General features: G+C 43.6%; 1 protein-coding gene across 1 annotated transcript in view; it reads right to left on the bottom strand.

Moving 5' to 3' along the window:
* The window catches only part of dtx3l1 (deltex E3 ubiquitin ligase 3L1), a 28,961-nt gene extending 19,327 nt beyond the window's left edge, over positions 1-9,634 (bottom strand). The window contains exon 1 of the mRNA XM_038268227.1: positions 9,487-9,634. The gene's annotated coding sequence lies outside the window, so the exon portion shown is untranslated. The remainder of the gene's footprint in view (positions 1-9,486) is intronic.
* Positions 9,635-14,791: the final 5,157 nt, after the last annotated feature.

Raw genomic sequence — 14,791 nt, 5'->3', positions numbered from 1 at the left:
GGAGTTCCTGTAGCTCTGCTCATCCCCTTCATATAGCTGCATACAGCGATCAAACGGCAGGGGAAACTTGGACCAGCATAACACCGGTGTAATGCAGAGATTATACCAGCAGGTAGGCCCTGTGGCAGGAACATGCAGCGATCCTCTGATCTATGAAGGAAAACTGGTTTAATCCGACTAACTGATACTTTTAACCCGAGCTGGAAGAATAAAATGCTCCCCAATGGTCAACTTTATGGAAAGCTGCTGTTGTCTGTAAAATAAATCCTGTAAGTTAGGTTTCCTAATGAACACGACTGAGTCAAAGGATTGACAATATCTAGAATATTCTCTGCTCTGCGGCTCACATTCCCAAAGTTCCTACCAACAGAACGTCACATCTAGAAAACCATTCATGTTTATTCCTCCAGTATAAATCCTGCTGGTTAAAAACAAAGGATCAACTTTAGCTTTTTACTACGGTAAAACTGGAAAAGTACAATTTTTAAAACTAGTTAAACTATAAAAGTAAAAGTAATGCAGAAAAAAAAAAAAAAAATAATAACTTTGATTTATATAGCGCCTTTCAGGACACTCAAGGTCGCTTTACAAGAGGTGAAGTAAGGGGGGTATGGACAGGGAGGGGGTTAGGAAGGGTAGGCAAGAGAGAAAAGGTGTGTTTTAAGGTGCTTTGGAACTGTGTCAGGGAAGCTGCGGAACGGATAGGAGGGGGGAGGGCATTCCAAAGAGCCGGGGCCACTGCACAGAAAGCCCTGTCGCCAAAGGTCTTGAGTCTGGTACGGGGGATGGAAAGTAAGTTCTTGCTGGTGGAGCGCAGGGACCGTGACTGAGTGAGTGGGTGAAGAAGGTCAGTGATGTACTCGGATGCCAGAGAATGAAGTGCTTTGTAAGTGAGGAGGAGGATTTTGTAGCTGATGCGTTGTTTGATTGGCAGCCAATGGAGTTTCAGCCAAAATGTTTAGGCCAGAAGCTTTACTGCTTTACCCTTTTATAACTAATGGTAACATTGTCAAATTTAACTTTGGACTGGAGAATGTATGGCAGAACAGATGGCAGCGTGGATGGAGAAGGGATGGGGGGGTGGATGGGAGCGTGGATCACTGTTAATTTCGTCAACCAGGATGATGATGAAAATATTTCGTCAACGCCCCTTTTTCCCGTGACAAAGATGGCACAATGATGCAAAACTTTTTTCCAGAAAATAAAAATATGACGAAAATAAAACATTATTTTTGTTAACGAGACTAAAACCAGACAAAATTTACGAGCCATGGACGAATGGACATTAAGACATGTAATTGTTTATAATTAATTTTTAATTGTTAATGTAAGTGTTTCTTGAACTTCGTAGATTACGCGTTGTTGCCCTGTTTGTCCCTACATGGCACCTGTCCCTCAGTGCCTCGCGCCGCTCAGTCAGTAGTAGCAGAGGGCTAATTATACTCCTAAATCAACTTCGCAGTCATGGCGTAGGGCTCGGATACCGGTGTACGGTTTGTTGGAGGAACTTGTCGAAAACAACGCCTGGATATATGGAGCCATTTCTTTTCACAACTTGAAAGACAATACTAGAGGAAAGACGCCACCAAAGAGTCTGCAGCTTCAATTTATTTCTATTTTTTTATTTCTATAGCTCCAATTCACATCATGTCATCTCAGGTCACTTTCCAGTTCACCAGATCATCCAGTCAGATTGATTCAAAGTTTTCTATCTAAGGAAAACCAGCTGATTGCATCAACTCATTGACTCTTCAGCAATCCCTCACACTAAGCATGCTTGTAGTGACAGTGGAGAGGAAAAACTCCCTTTGAACAGGAAGAAACCTCCAGCAGAACCAGGCTCAGTGTGAGCGGCCATCTGCTGAGGCCCACTGGGGTTCAAGGAGACAGAAGCAGACATAGAAAAAGAAGCATAGATACAAAAGGCAACTGTCAACCAGCTCCACAGGCGGCCCCGTCCAGGAAACACACAGCCAGGCAGACGAGCTCCGAGCCAGCTCCCATGTCAGAGGATGAAGAGAGCACATCCAGTTAGTCACAGTCAGAGAAACAGGACTACACTGGAAAACAGGCCAAGCTCCAACATCTAGAAACAAAGGTGTTGATGGCAGCAGCACAGCTGATATTTCTCTCCAGGATGGAGTCACAGCCAAACAGGAAACAGACCAGTTAAGCTATTTTGGAAAAAAAAAAAAAAAAAAAAAAAAAAAAAGAGGGGCAGAACGTTAAGTTTGAAACAAACAGATTCTCAGATGGGAAAAATAAGATAGAATGAAAGCAAATGATAAAAAGGGGGGCCCCTATGTCCCCCAACAGCCCTGGGGAATGTTTGAATTGGGTTGGGAAATGCAAAAATTGGTCCTAGCACTGTTTTTTTGGGGTTACCCCACAGGAAACCCTTTTGACATGAAAGATCTATCTTTAACAGGCCAAACTAAAATTTGATCAGATAGATAAATTTTAAAACAGTTTAGAGTTTTTCCTTAATTTCCAAACAAAAAAATTCAAGTCTTTCAAAAAAAAATTTATTCGGAAAACGGTTCAAATCAGTACTGCCATCCAACGGACAGCACAGATACAATTTCCAAATTATCTGAGGCCATGAAATATCATTATTTTCACCAAGCTTTTTTCATGCTATAAAGAAAAGGTTTTTTAAGAAAGGGGTTTAATTTCCCACCCAACCCCTTAAAAACCCTTTTGGGTTCATATCCCTGTAACGGGAATAATTAACAAAATCTAAAATGGGGAGGATAAAAAAGGGGGAAATACCTCCTTTAAAAAAACCGGGTTGGAACTGGTTTCAAACATACAATTGGGGCTTAGATGAAGACAATAGTTTTGTAACTCTGAAATTTCAACTGGATCAAAGCAGAAAAAAACCCGGGTTAAGATTTTTATATTACCACGTTTCGCCCCCCCCTTTCGGGGAAAAACCAAATTGGGGTAGAGGATGCTAATGATCTTATTTTTAATAAATCAATCAAATTATAAAGAATCCCTTTAAAATTTTCCTCTAAAGCGGGTGGAAGGGGAGGTTAAAAAGAGCTATGGCTCGGGGTGATTTGGCAACGGGATTAAAAAGAATTTTGGGGGAAATTTTTTTTTAAAAATTTTTTTTTTCCCTCTATTAATGAGGAAAGGTATGGCTGTCTTCCTTTAAAAAGGGGCCCCCTTTTAATAAAGCAGAAAACTATTTTTCCAGCCGGGAAACCCCGGGGCCCCTGGGGCGATATTTTCTCCATTTTCCTACCCATTTTGCTTCAAAGAACGCAGCTCTCTTTAAAACCAAAGGAGCAACCCTTTTCTTTTTTTAACTTTTCTTTTTAAAAAGGAGCGGGCTTTGTTTTAAGGCAATACGCAGGGGAACAAGAAACCCCATCAACAAAATCACCCAACCTGTAAAGGGGGAAATTTAAGCTAAGCTTTGCATCTGAAAAGCATGCCCCAGGGGGACACAGAGGAGAGGGGAAAGGGGAAGCAGATTTTTAAAAAATTTAAAAATGCACTATCTGATAAAGTCTACTAAAAGGGAACCTTTTTTGGGGGAGGGAGAACTCTGTTAAATTTAATCCTAAAGGGTTATTAGAAAGGGGCAAGGGGACGGGGTTTGTAGATAATACTGTGTGATAAATTTGATTTTGAACTATTGAAAATTTAATCGCTAAAACAAAACTTCTTTTGGGGGAGGAGAACTCTGTATGAAGAAATCTGTTTTTTCTTCCATTCAAATGCCTATGTCCCACAAGTTCCCAAAGTTGAAGAGTGTTGGGGTTTTTACATTTTAAAACAAACCAAATTTGGTCAAATTAGCTTTAAAGGGCTGCCCCCTTAAAGGGGCTATCGCCTTCAATTTAGCCGGGATGTTAAAATTGCCCATAGATCCCCTGTGGTAATTTTAATAAAAAACCCAAAAAGGAACTTGAAAACCATTAAACATTAGAGTAAGGACCTGGGGGGACGTTTCAAAATTAAACCAAAAAGAAAGGGTTTTGGGTTTGCCTTAAAAATTTTGGATCGGGGAAATTTTAAAGGGTAAAATTTTCAAAAGAGTTGTGGGTTTTAACTTTTTTGGGGAGTAATCAGAAATCAAACGGGAAGTTTTTGCTACTCCCCCTCCTCCCCCAAAACTTCGGGGGATGTAAAAATTTAAATAGCTTAAGGAGTTGCCTTTTTTATGCTCACAAAAACCTCTTGCGGGAAAACCATTTTCGGGTAAGGCAAAACTCAATGTGTTTACAAAAACCCAAGTCTTTAAAAACCAAAGATTTTGGGAAGGAAAAGAGGATCTTATTTTTAAACAGCCCAAACATTTAATGGGTTTTTAACTTTCCCCCAATTTTTTTAATTTTTTTTTTTTTTTTTTTTTTTAAATTTGATTATCTTTAATTTACTTTCTTTGAGGGTGTGTTGATGTGGGGTTTTTCCACAACCCCTGCTTCCGGGTCTGCACCTGGGGGTCGGGGTTTTGGGGGAAAAATAATGGGGGCCAATTCCTAGAAAGAACACGCACCATCCAAATTGGGGATGGATCCCGTCTCTCTAATCAGCCCCAGGTTTTCCCCCAAAAGGATTCCCAAATTTTTAAAGTGGGCCCATGTTTTTTCAGGACACCACCTGGGACAAAGGGGTTGGAAGACAAATTTTGGGACAAAACATGTCATCACGGGTCAATCGGGGAGGGCACAAAGGGAACACAGAAAACCCAAAAGGGTGCTGTAGTCCCAAAAAATGTCCCATTTGGAAGAAGGTAAGGTAGCAGGGGGGAATGGGGGGCCTAGGCATTAGGAAGGGTGGGCCTTTGTAGCGGGGTGGGAACCCGGGGGGGGCCTTTGACAGGGGAACGGGTCCTTTTATTAAAGTGGGGAAGGGGGGGCCCTTTGTAGTAGAAGGAACGGGGGGGCCCGTACATGGAATGGGGGGGCCCTTTTGGAAGTAGGAAGGGGTGGTTTCCTGAAAAGCAGGGGGAATTTGGGGGGTCCTTAGTTTTTAAACGGGGGGCCGGGAGAAGTGGAAAAGGGGTGTGGGGGGCCTGTACAGTGGGAACGTGGGGGCCCTTTGTAGCGTGGGAAATGGGTGGGCCTGTAACAGTAGGGGAAACGGGGGGGCCCTGTAGCAGTAGGAATGGGGGGGGCCGGTACAGTGGGAATGGGGGGGCCTGTACAGTGGGAAGGGGGGTGGGCCTGTGGAAAGGGAAGGGGGGCCCTTTTTTAGCAGTGGGAACGGGTGGGTTGACAGTGGGAAGGGTTTGAAACATGGGAATGGGGGGGCCTTTGTAGCGTGGGAAGGGGTCCCCCTGTAGCAGTGGGAAACGGGGGGGTTTAAACATAGGAGGGGGGCCTTAGAAAGTAAAACTGGGGCCTTTAGCATTTTGGGGAACGGGGGGGCCTGTGAGTGGGAAAAGGGGGGGCCCCCTAAAACACTGGGAAACCATGGGCCTGTACAGTGGGAAAGGGGTGGGCCTGAAAGCGTGGGAAAAGGCCTTTTTAGCAGTGGGAACGGTGGGGCCTGTGGCGTAGGAACGGGGGGGGCCTGGGGCCCGTGGGAAAGGGGGTTTGGGCCCTTTAGCTTAGGAAGGGGTTGCACCTTTAGCTTAAAAGGGGGGGGGCCTGTCCAGTGGGAAATTTTGGGGGGGTTTTGTAGCAGTGGGAAGGGGGGGCCTTAGAGTAGGAAGGGGGGGCCGACTTAGGAAGGGGTTTGGGCCTTAGATAGGAACGGGGGCCTGTCAGTAAAAAGGGGGGCCTTTTACCCAATAGGAACGGGGGGGGCCGACAGTAGGGTTTACGGGGGGGGCCTTTTTAGCAGGGGAAAGGGGGCCCTGTGCTGGGAACGGGGGGCCTTTAAACATTTAAGGAATGGGGGGCCCCTTAGCATAGGTTTGGGGGGGCCTTACGGTAGAAACGGGGGGCCTGAAACCGTAAAAATGGGGGGCCTGTAGCGGGAAGGGAATTGGGCCTGTACTTAGGAAGGGGCCCTGTCATGGGAAGGGGGGCCTTTCCCAAAGGAAGGGGGGCCTTTTAAGCTTTGGGAACTTTTGGGCCTTGTAGCAGTAGGAAGGGGTTGGCCTGAAACAGAAAAAATTTTTTTGGTCCCGGGTGGCCAATTGGAATGGTGGGCCGGGCATAGGGGGAAGGGGGGGGGCCGGATTTTTTCCTTGTCCCCTAGGGAAGGCCCCTTTTCCCGTGGGAAATGGGGCCGTCATTAGGAAGGGTGGTTTTTACAGTGGGAAGGGTGCCTTTTTACTTTTTAAATTAAAAAACCTTTTTCCCCCCTTTTTTTTTAAAGGATTTTTAACCCCCCCTTTTTTTAAATTCCCTTAAAAATTTAAACCCTTCCCCATAAATTTTTTTTGGGGGGCCCTTTTAAATTTTTTAAATTTCCCCTTTACCATAAACCCTTTTTTCCTAAAAACCCAAATTAACTTCCCTTTAAAATTTAAAACCTTCCCCTTTCCTTTTTAAAAACCCTTTTTACCATAAAAATTTTACCTTTTACCTTTTAAACTTTTAACCTTTACCCATTTTTTTAACCCTTAACCTTTTTTTCCTATTAAAATTTTTTTTTCCTTTAAACCTTTTAAACCTTTCCCTTTTTTCATTAAAACCCTACCCAATTTTTTTAAAAATTTTTTAACTTATTTTTTTTAAAACCCCTTTTAACATTAAATTCCCCCTTTTTCCTTTTTTAAACCTTCCCCTTTTTTCCCCCCCCCTTTTTTTAAACCCCCCCCCCCCCCCCCCGGTGGGCCCCTTAAAAAATTTGGGAACTCCCCTTATTAGAGGAAAAATTTGCCCTTTGGGGCTTAGAATGTGCCTTTTTGGTTGGGCCATTTTTTAAGAAAAAATTTTTTTTTTTTTTTTGGCCTGTAGTAAAAGCGAAACGGGTTTTTGGGGCCTTTTTAAAATTAAAAACGGGGGGGGGCCTGGTGGTTTTCCCGTTAGAAGGGGGGAAAACCCTGTTAAAGGGTAAACCGGTTGGGCCGGGTGGGGGAAAGTGGGAAAGGGTCCCCGGGAAAACCCATTTTTAGAAGGGTGGCCTGTAAAGGTGGGAACGGGGGGGGCCCTTTTTAGAAAATTTGGGAAGCTTTTTGGCCCCCAAAAAATGACGAACTAAAATTTTAGATTCGGGGGTTTTTTTTACCTTAAACGGGGGGACAAATTAAAAAACTTTGGGGAAAAATTAAACCTTGGGCGTGGGGGATGGGGCTTTTGGGGTTTTTGGATGGGGGGTGGGAACCTTTTTGGGGATGGGGGGGAAACGGATGGGATGTGTTTTGGGGGCGGGAAATTGTAACCTGGAGGACTGGGAAGGGGGCGGGGTTTTGGATCCCCCCTTGGGAGTTTTTGAGGGTTGTAGGAGGGGCTTTTGGGTGGTAGCCGGGGGTGGGAGCGGGGAGGGGGCGTGAATTTGGGACGGGCCGGGTGGGGAGGGAGATTGGGAAACCCTGGGGGGGGGCGTGGACCGGAGCGGGGACGGGAAAGGGGGGGAAGCGGATGTGGGGGGGGGGAACGGTTGGAAAAGGGGGGGGTAAGAGGATGGAAAGGGGGACCCCGGAGGTGTGGAGGGAAAACGTATAGCGGGGGGGGGCTTTGGACCGGACGGGGCGGGGGGTGGATGGGACGGGGGGATGAAGGGAAAATGGGAGGGGGGGGGAATTTTGGGAAGGGGGGACGGGGTTGGGGGGAGGGTGAGGGGCCCTAAAAAAAAATGGGAACGGGGAGGGGAAGCGTGGACGGGGGGGGGAGGGAGCTTGGAGGGGAGTGGGGATGACCTGGGGGGGAACGTGGTTTGGGGAAGTGACAACGGGGCCCCCGGATTTTGGGGAAACTTTGGTTTGGAACGGATGGGACCGTGGACGGGGGGGGAGGGGATTGGAGGGGGGAGTGTGGAGGGGGCAGGGGGTGGAAGGGGTTTACGGGCGGAGGTGGGGGGGCGGGAGGTGTGCGGGACGGGGGCTTTGGGGGGGGAACTTGGAGGGGCTTGGGAGGGGAAACGGGGAGGGGGGAGTGGGGGTGGGGGGTTAGGGGAAGCGGGGGAGGGGGTGGGGGGGGGATTTTTGGAGGGGATGGGGAAGGGGATGGGGGGAAAGGAGGTGGGGGGCCTTTAAAGGGAGCTTGGAGCAGTGGGGGGGCGGGGGATAACTGGATGGGGGCGGGGACGGGAAGGGGGAGGGGAGTATGGATCAAAGGGGATGGGGGGGGGAGGGACTTGGAGGGGAGGGGGGGGAGGGGGCGGGGAAATGGGAAACGGGGGTTTCGGGCGGGGACTAAGCGTGGAGGGGGATAGGGGATCGACGTGGAGGGGGGGAAGGGACCGGGGAGGGGGGTTTGGGAAATTAGAAATGGATGGGGGGTCGGGAGGGGACGGGGATGGGAAATTAAATACTGATTTTGGGTTGAAAATCCTGATTGTTTTTTCCCGGGTTTAAAACAAATCTTTCAAAACAAGAAAGAAAGAACAAAAAACTGAAGAACTGAACCGATTTCAGACCCAGTTTAGAAGCAAAGTTGTGGGTACCTGTAAGCTAACGGAAATGAAAAAGTTCAGTCCAGCTCCACAACAAGGGGAAAAAGGGGGAGTGCCTCAGAATAAAAGTTTAAAAGAGGTCATGAGCATCTGGTTTCCTCTGATGGAAGTAAAATTTTTTACATGAAAACGGGTACTAGATATTAGTATTTACTGCTGATTACCATGCCGACATGAAGGAATCTGCTCCCATAGCAACAGCAGGTTAACGGGATCAGGTGTTACCACATCCACCATAGCACTGAGAAATGGCTGCTTCGTTACATTTCTCAGATTCTAGGTTACAAAAACAACAAAATGAGGCTTTAGAGACTCAGCCGTGCCAAGCCCCACTGATGAACTAGTGCCAGTTCAGCGCAGTTCGGTTCAGTTGTGCGTGCCATTTATATTCAACAGTTATCTCGGCATTCAAAAGGGTAGTGGAAATGGGGCTTATGCCTGCCCTGCAGTCACCATGGCATGGTTAAAAATCACATCATGGATTAAAAGGATGGATGGAACCGGACTTTGGGATCAAAGGTTACTGCTTGCCTTCTGAACTGGTATGCTAATGTTAGTTAGCATTTGCTTTGGCTTCAACTGGCTTAATAACGGACTGATTCGGGTTGAAAGGAAGGCGTATAAGGGGGGTGGCCGTTTTCTGGCCAATTAGAGACTAACTTAGATGATACCCTTTAAATTCTGAGCAGAATGGTCCCAGCATCAGTCATGGGACCAGATTGCTGGGCTCTGCAGCAAACATCACATCATTCAGGGAGAGATCAGAGCAGTGAAGGGATGCTAATGGAGCCTCCTGTTTCAGAAAAAGGTGACGTAAAAGGAATACAGAGAGACTGAGATATTTGTTACTGCTGGAGCTTCACAGCATCAGCATTTTAATCCCTTATTTTCTGTCTTTAACCCAAACTCTTCTGCCTCACAGGAGGTCTCCCACATTTAGTCTCATCTTCTCCCACATACCTGCACCTGCAGAGCTCCTCCTGGTCAAAGCTCCTCCTCCTCCTCCTCACTGCAGTGATTCTGATTGGCTGCTGATCTTCTCTTCAGGGAGCAATGATTCTCACTGCTTTAATTTCTTTGGCCTCCTTCAGTCCTTCCTTCTACACTGTAGAAAAAAGAAGACATTAAAGTCAGAAGACGCCTTCATTGTCCCACACTGGTCTTAATAGTCCCACACTGACACAGGTGTCAAGTAACGGAGTACAAATACTTTGTTACTGTACTTAAGTACACTTTTTAGGTATCTATACTTTACTCCATTACTTATTTTTCCTCCTACTTTTGACTTCTACTCATTACATTTTCACACAAGCATCTTTACTTTCTATTCCTTACATTTTTAAAACAAACGTTACTCGTTACTCTTGGCTTTGGTTTAAAGCACAGGTCACAGATTAGCGGACTGCGATGTTATGAACAACATTAAATCCAAAGGTTTTTTCCGAGGTAAAGCTGATTTATTTGTTGTAGTCTCTTGTTATTCACACACAACAATAAACAGCGATTAGCCGACGTGGGTTTTAAAACTGCAAAGCTTTTTCTTCAACTGAAAATCAAACGGGCATCTACACAGACCAGTGTGATGCATTCAAGAGCGTCAGACAGCTATGGTGCATTCAGGAGCATGGGACATTTCAGACTTACAAGGAAAGAGACAAAAACAGAACGGAACGTAACTCATACAATAATGTATTTATTCAGAAACAGTGTGGGCTTTCTTACAATACTGAATGCTCTATAATTATATTTCTGTTATTTTTTGATTATGCACATCTGCTAGCTTTTTATTCTAAAAAATCTATAATATTACAGCAGCAAATTATCAAAGTTTTTCAAAAGCCTGTTTAGAAGCTCCAAATGAGGCTTCGGATCGTACAGCGACAATTACGCTGTTATTGTTTTACAGGCAGAATTAGCATTTGCTGAATCTTGTCTTTTAACTAGTGATGGATATACAGGAATACAGTCATACAGTGTCAACTCCTCTCAGATAGAACAGGATGCAATATTTGGCAATTTCTATTTTTATTTTTTCATCTTTTTTTTTAAAATTCAAAATAACATGAATGCATAAATACGTCATTTTATTTCAGTGTTAAAATCTGTTTAAAGTAACAGATCATTAAAAATGTCTCCTGACATTTACTGGTTGATTTTCTTTATTCAGACCCACAGATTTTTTATCAGTTACCCGTGGTTTAATGTTTCTAAATATATATTTCACGTAATTTGCTCCATCCAACGCAGATCATTGGCTCCGCCCACATCTAGAGAAAACTAGTGTCATTGGATGAGTCATAGAACGCAAACACTCATTGGTTAGCTAAAGGAAATCATCAGAAGCAAGCAGGTGTTCTTCAAACTGCTAACGTGAATTGTCTATGCCATGCTACAATGTGGGATTCAGAAAAAGATGTTGGAATGTCTGAAAGGTCGGACACAGGCGAGAGCGTATCGGGAGACGGAGACCAACCAGACCTCCCTCATCCTTGGCCCTATCTCAGAGGATTTATAGAAATAGACGAAAAATTGAGCTTTTAGTTCATATAGCGGCATCTGGCCTTTTTCTTAAAGGTTACTTTATACTTTTATACTTTAAGTAGTTTCTGGAGCACATACTTTTTCACTTTTACTTGAGTAAAGAGGTCAAGTTGATACTTCAACTTTTACCAGAGTGTTTTTAAACTGCAATATCTATACTTCTACTGAAGTAACAAATATGTGAACTTTAGACACCACTGCACACTGGTCATAATTGTCCCAAACTAGGCTTCATTGTCCCACACTAGTCTTCATTGTCCCACATTAGACTTCATTATCCCTCACTGGTCTTTATTGTCCCACACCGGAGGACCTCTGGGAACGACAGCAGAGATAAAAACTAACAGACCAAGTGTGGGATAACGAAATTAAAAAGGAATCAATATGTGTTTGTTTGCATAAGAAATGATTAGAAGAGAAAAATGTAGACGCGTCTCAGCCTTGGAGCTGCCCAGACTAAAAATCCACATGAGAACCGCTGCATATAGGATAAGAGAGCAAAACCGAACAGAACCTCTGATTCAGAAGATCAAAACAGGAGGAATACTGTTGTTTCTTTACATTCTATGCCATATGTAAGCACAAGGTCAAGGGTATGAAAATGGGAGTGTGGGACTATTCACATTGGTGGTACCGATTTAATCTGCTGACAAACCTCAGAACCTGCGATCCAGCAGATTAAAGCGGTATCGCCAGGACTGCCAGACGCCTCAGAACCTCTGATCCAGAAGATTAAAGTGGTACCGCCATTACCACTGGACTCCTCAGAACCTCTGATCCTACAGATCAAAGCGGTACAGCCAGTACCCCTGGACTCCTCAGAACCTCTGATACAGCAGATCAAAGCGGTACCGCAAGGATCCCCGGAATTCTCAGAACCTCTGATCCAGCAGATTAAAGCAGTACCACCAGGACTGCCGGGATTCTCAGAACCTTGGATCCAGCAGGTCAAAGTGGTATCGCCAGGACTGCCGGGATTCTCAGAACCTTGGATCCAGCAGGTCAAAGTGGTATCGCCAGGACTGCCGGGATTCTCAGAACCTCGGATCCAGCAGGTCAAAGCGGCATCGCCAGGACTGCAAGACACCTCAGAACTTCTGATCCAGCAGATCGAAGCGGTACAACCAAGACTGCCAGGTTCCTCATTACCTGCCATCTAACAGATAAAAGTGGTATCGCCAGGACTGCCAGACACCTTAGAAACTCTGATCCAGCAGATTAAAGTGGTACTTCCAGGATGGCTGGGATCCTCAGAACCTCTGATCCAGCAGATTAAAGCGGTACCGCCAAGACTTCCGGGTTCCTCAGAACCTCCGATCCAGCAGATAAACGTGGTACCGCCAGGACGGCCAGGACTCCTCAGAACCTCTGATCCTGTCGATTAAAGCGGTACCACCAGTACCGCTGGACTCCTCAGAACCTCTGATCCAGCATATCAAAGCAGTACCACAAGGACCGCCAGAATTATCAGAAACTCCGATCCAGCAGATAAATGTGGTACCGGCAGGACCGCCGGGACTCCTTAGAACCTCTGATGCAGCAGATTAAAGTGGTATCGCCAGGACTGCCAGACTCCCTGGAACCTCTGATCCACCAGATTAAAGAGGTGCCACCAAGACCGCCCGGACTCCTCAGAACCTCTGTTCCAGCAGATAAAAGCAGTACTGACAGGATGGCTGGGATCCTGAGAACCTCTGTTCCAGCAGATTAAAGTGGTACTGCCAGTACCGCTGGACTCCTCAGAACCTGTGATACAGCAGATCAAAGCGGTACCGCAAGGACCGTCGGAATTCTCAGAACCTCTGATCCGACAGATCAAAGCAGTACCGCCAGTACCGCTGGACTCCTCAGAACCTCTGATCCAGCAGATCAAAGTGGTACCGCCAGGACTACCAGGATTCTCAGAACCTTGGATCCAGCAGGTCAAAGTGGTACCAACATTGTGAATAATCCCACACATTTTCATATTCATACTCTGGACCTTGTGCTGACATACGGCATAGAATATGAAAAAAATGACAATATTTCCACTACCCTGTCCTTTATGACAATTTTTCATGACCTTCAGGATTACTTTAACAGAGTTCTCCTCCCGCAAAAGAAGGTTCCACTTTAGCAGATCATTATCAGATAGAGCACTTATAGATTTTATACAAACTGTTTCACTTTCTCTCTCCTCTGTGTCACTGAGCAGTGCTACAGAGGGCCAAAGTTTAGCTTATTCCCCTTCACAGGTTGATGATTTTGTTGATGGGGTTGCTAGTTCTCTGCGTACTGCCTGAGACAATGCAGCTCCTTTGAAAATGGAAACCTTTAAAAATAGAAAGCTGGTCCTTTTTTAAAAAGCAACGGGAAATTTAAGAAAAATTTTGGTTAAGAAATAAGGAAAAATTCCTACGGGCCCAAAGGGAAAAGTCCTTCAATGTTATAAAATTTTTTAACTCGTTTAAAAGCCCCTTTGAAAAGTAAAACCACATACTTTTTTTTGAATAAAAATTTTAAGTTTTACTCCAGTAGATATTTTAATTCCCCAGTTAACTCCCCCAGAGCAATTTTTGTTGAATCCCTCGAATTCCCCCGGCTCTTTGAAAAAGAAAATTTTGATTCAAAGGGGAAATTCTTTATAAATAAAATTGAATTTTAAAATAAAAATTTTTAAAAAATCATTAGATCTCTACTAAAATTTTAATTTTTTTTAAAATTTCATAAAAAATTTTGTAAAAAATTGAAGTTTATTGGTTTTCTAAAGTAAAATAAAATTTTATTTTTAACTACAGAAACAAGTTGATAAAGTAAAATCATGTAGTAAACTACAGAAACAAAAGGGTTTGCTAAATTTAAAATCATGTATTTTAACTACAGTACCTAACATTTGGGAAAAAAATTTAAAATGATTTTAAAACACAGTACTAAATTTTGTTTGAAGTAAAACATGTGTATTACTAAAATCCTAAAAGTTGACTAAAGAAAAACCCATGGTTTTAAAAACAGTAAAAAGTTGTTGAAGTAAAATCATGTAGAAATTACTACATTTACAAAGGGGAAGAAAAATAAAGTAACCCCATGCAAGTTTTAAAAAAACAGTAAACTAAATAGAAAAGTTGAAAAGTAAAATCATGTAGTATTACTACAGTAGCTAACAGTTGACTAAAGAAAACCCCCATGAGTAAACTACAGAAAACAAAAATTTTGGGCCTAAGTAAAATCATGTAGTATTATACAGAAACAAAACATTTGGGTTAAAGAAAAAACCCATGAGTTTTACTACAGAAATAAATTTGTTTGAAGAAAAAATCTGTATTTAATTACTACAGAAAACTAACATTTGGGTTAAAGTAAAAACAAGAAGGAATAACTACAGTAAAATATTTGTTGAAGTAAAATCTTGTTTATTACTACAGAAACTAACATTTGGGTTAAGTAACCCATGGTATAAACATTTCCTAAAAGTTGTTGAATAAAACCCCTTGTAGTAAAAACTACGAAACAAAATTTTTGTTGAAGTAAAAATCTTAGTATTATTTAAAAGAAACTAACATTTGGGGAAAAAAATAAAAGTATTTTAACTCAAAATAATATTTTTTGTGTGAAGTAAAATCATGTAGTATTACTACAGTAGCTAACAGTTGTGTGAAGTAAAATCATGTAGTATTACTACAGTAGCTAAAAATTTGGGTTTAAAAGTAAAATCATTAGTATAATACAGTAGTTTAACAGTTTTTAA

Source organism: Cyprinodon tularosa, unplaced genomic scaffold (assembly GCF_016077235.1).
Source record: "Cyprinodon tularosa strain WSP-4 unplaced genomic scaffold, ASM1607723v1 ctg1188, whole genome shotgun sequence".
Taxonomy (NCBI): domain Eukaryota; kingdom Metazoa; phylum Chordata; class Actinopteri; order Cyprinodontiformes; family Cyprinodontidae; genus Cyprinodon; species Cyprinodon tularosa.
This window is presented reverse-complemented; position numbering and strand designations above follow the sequence as displayed.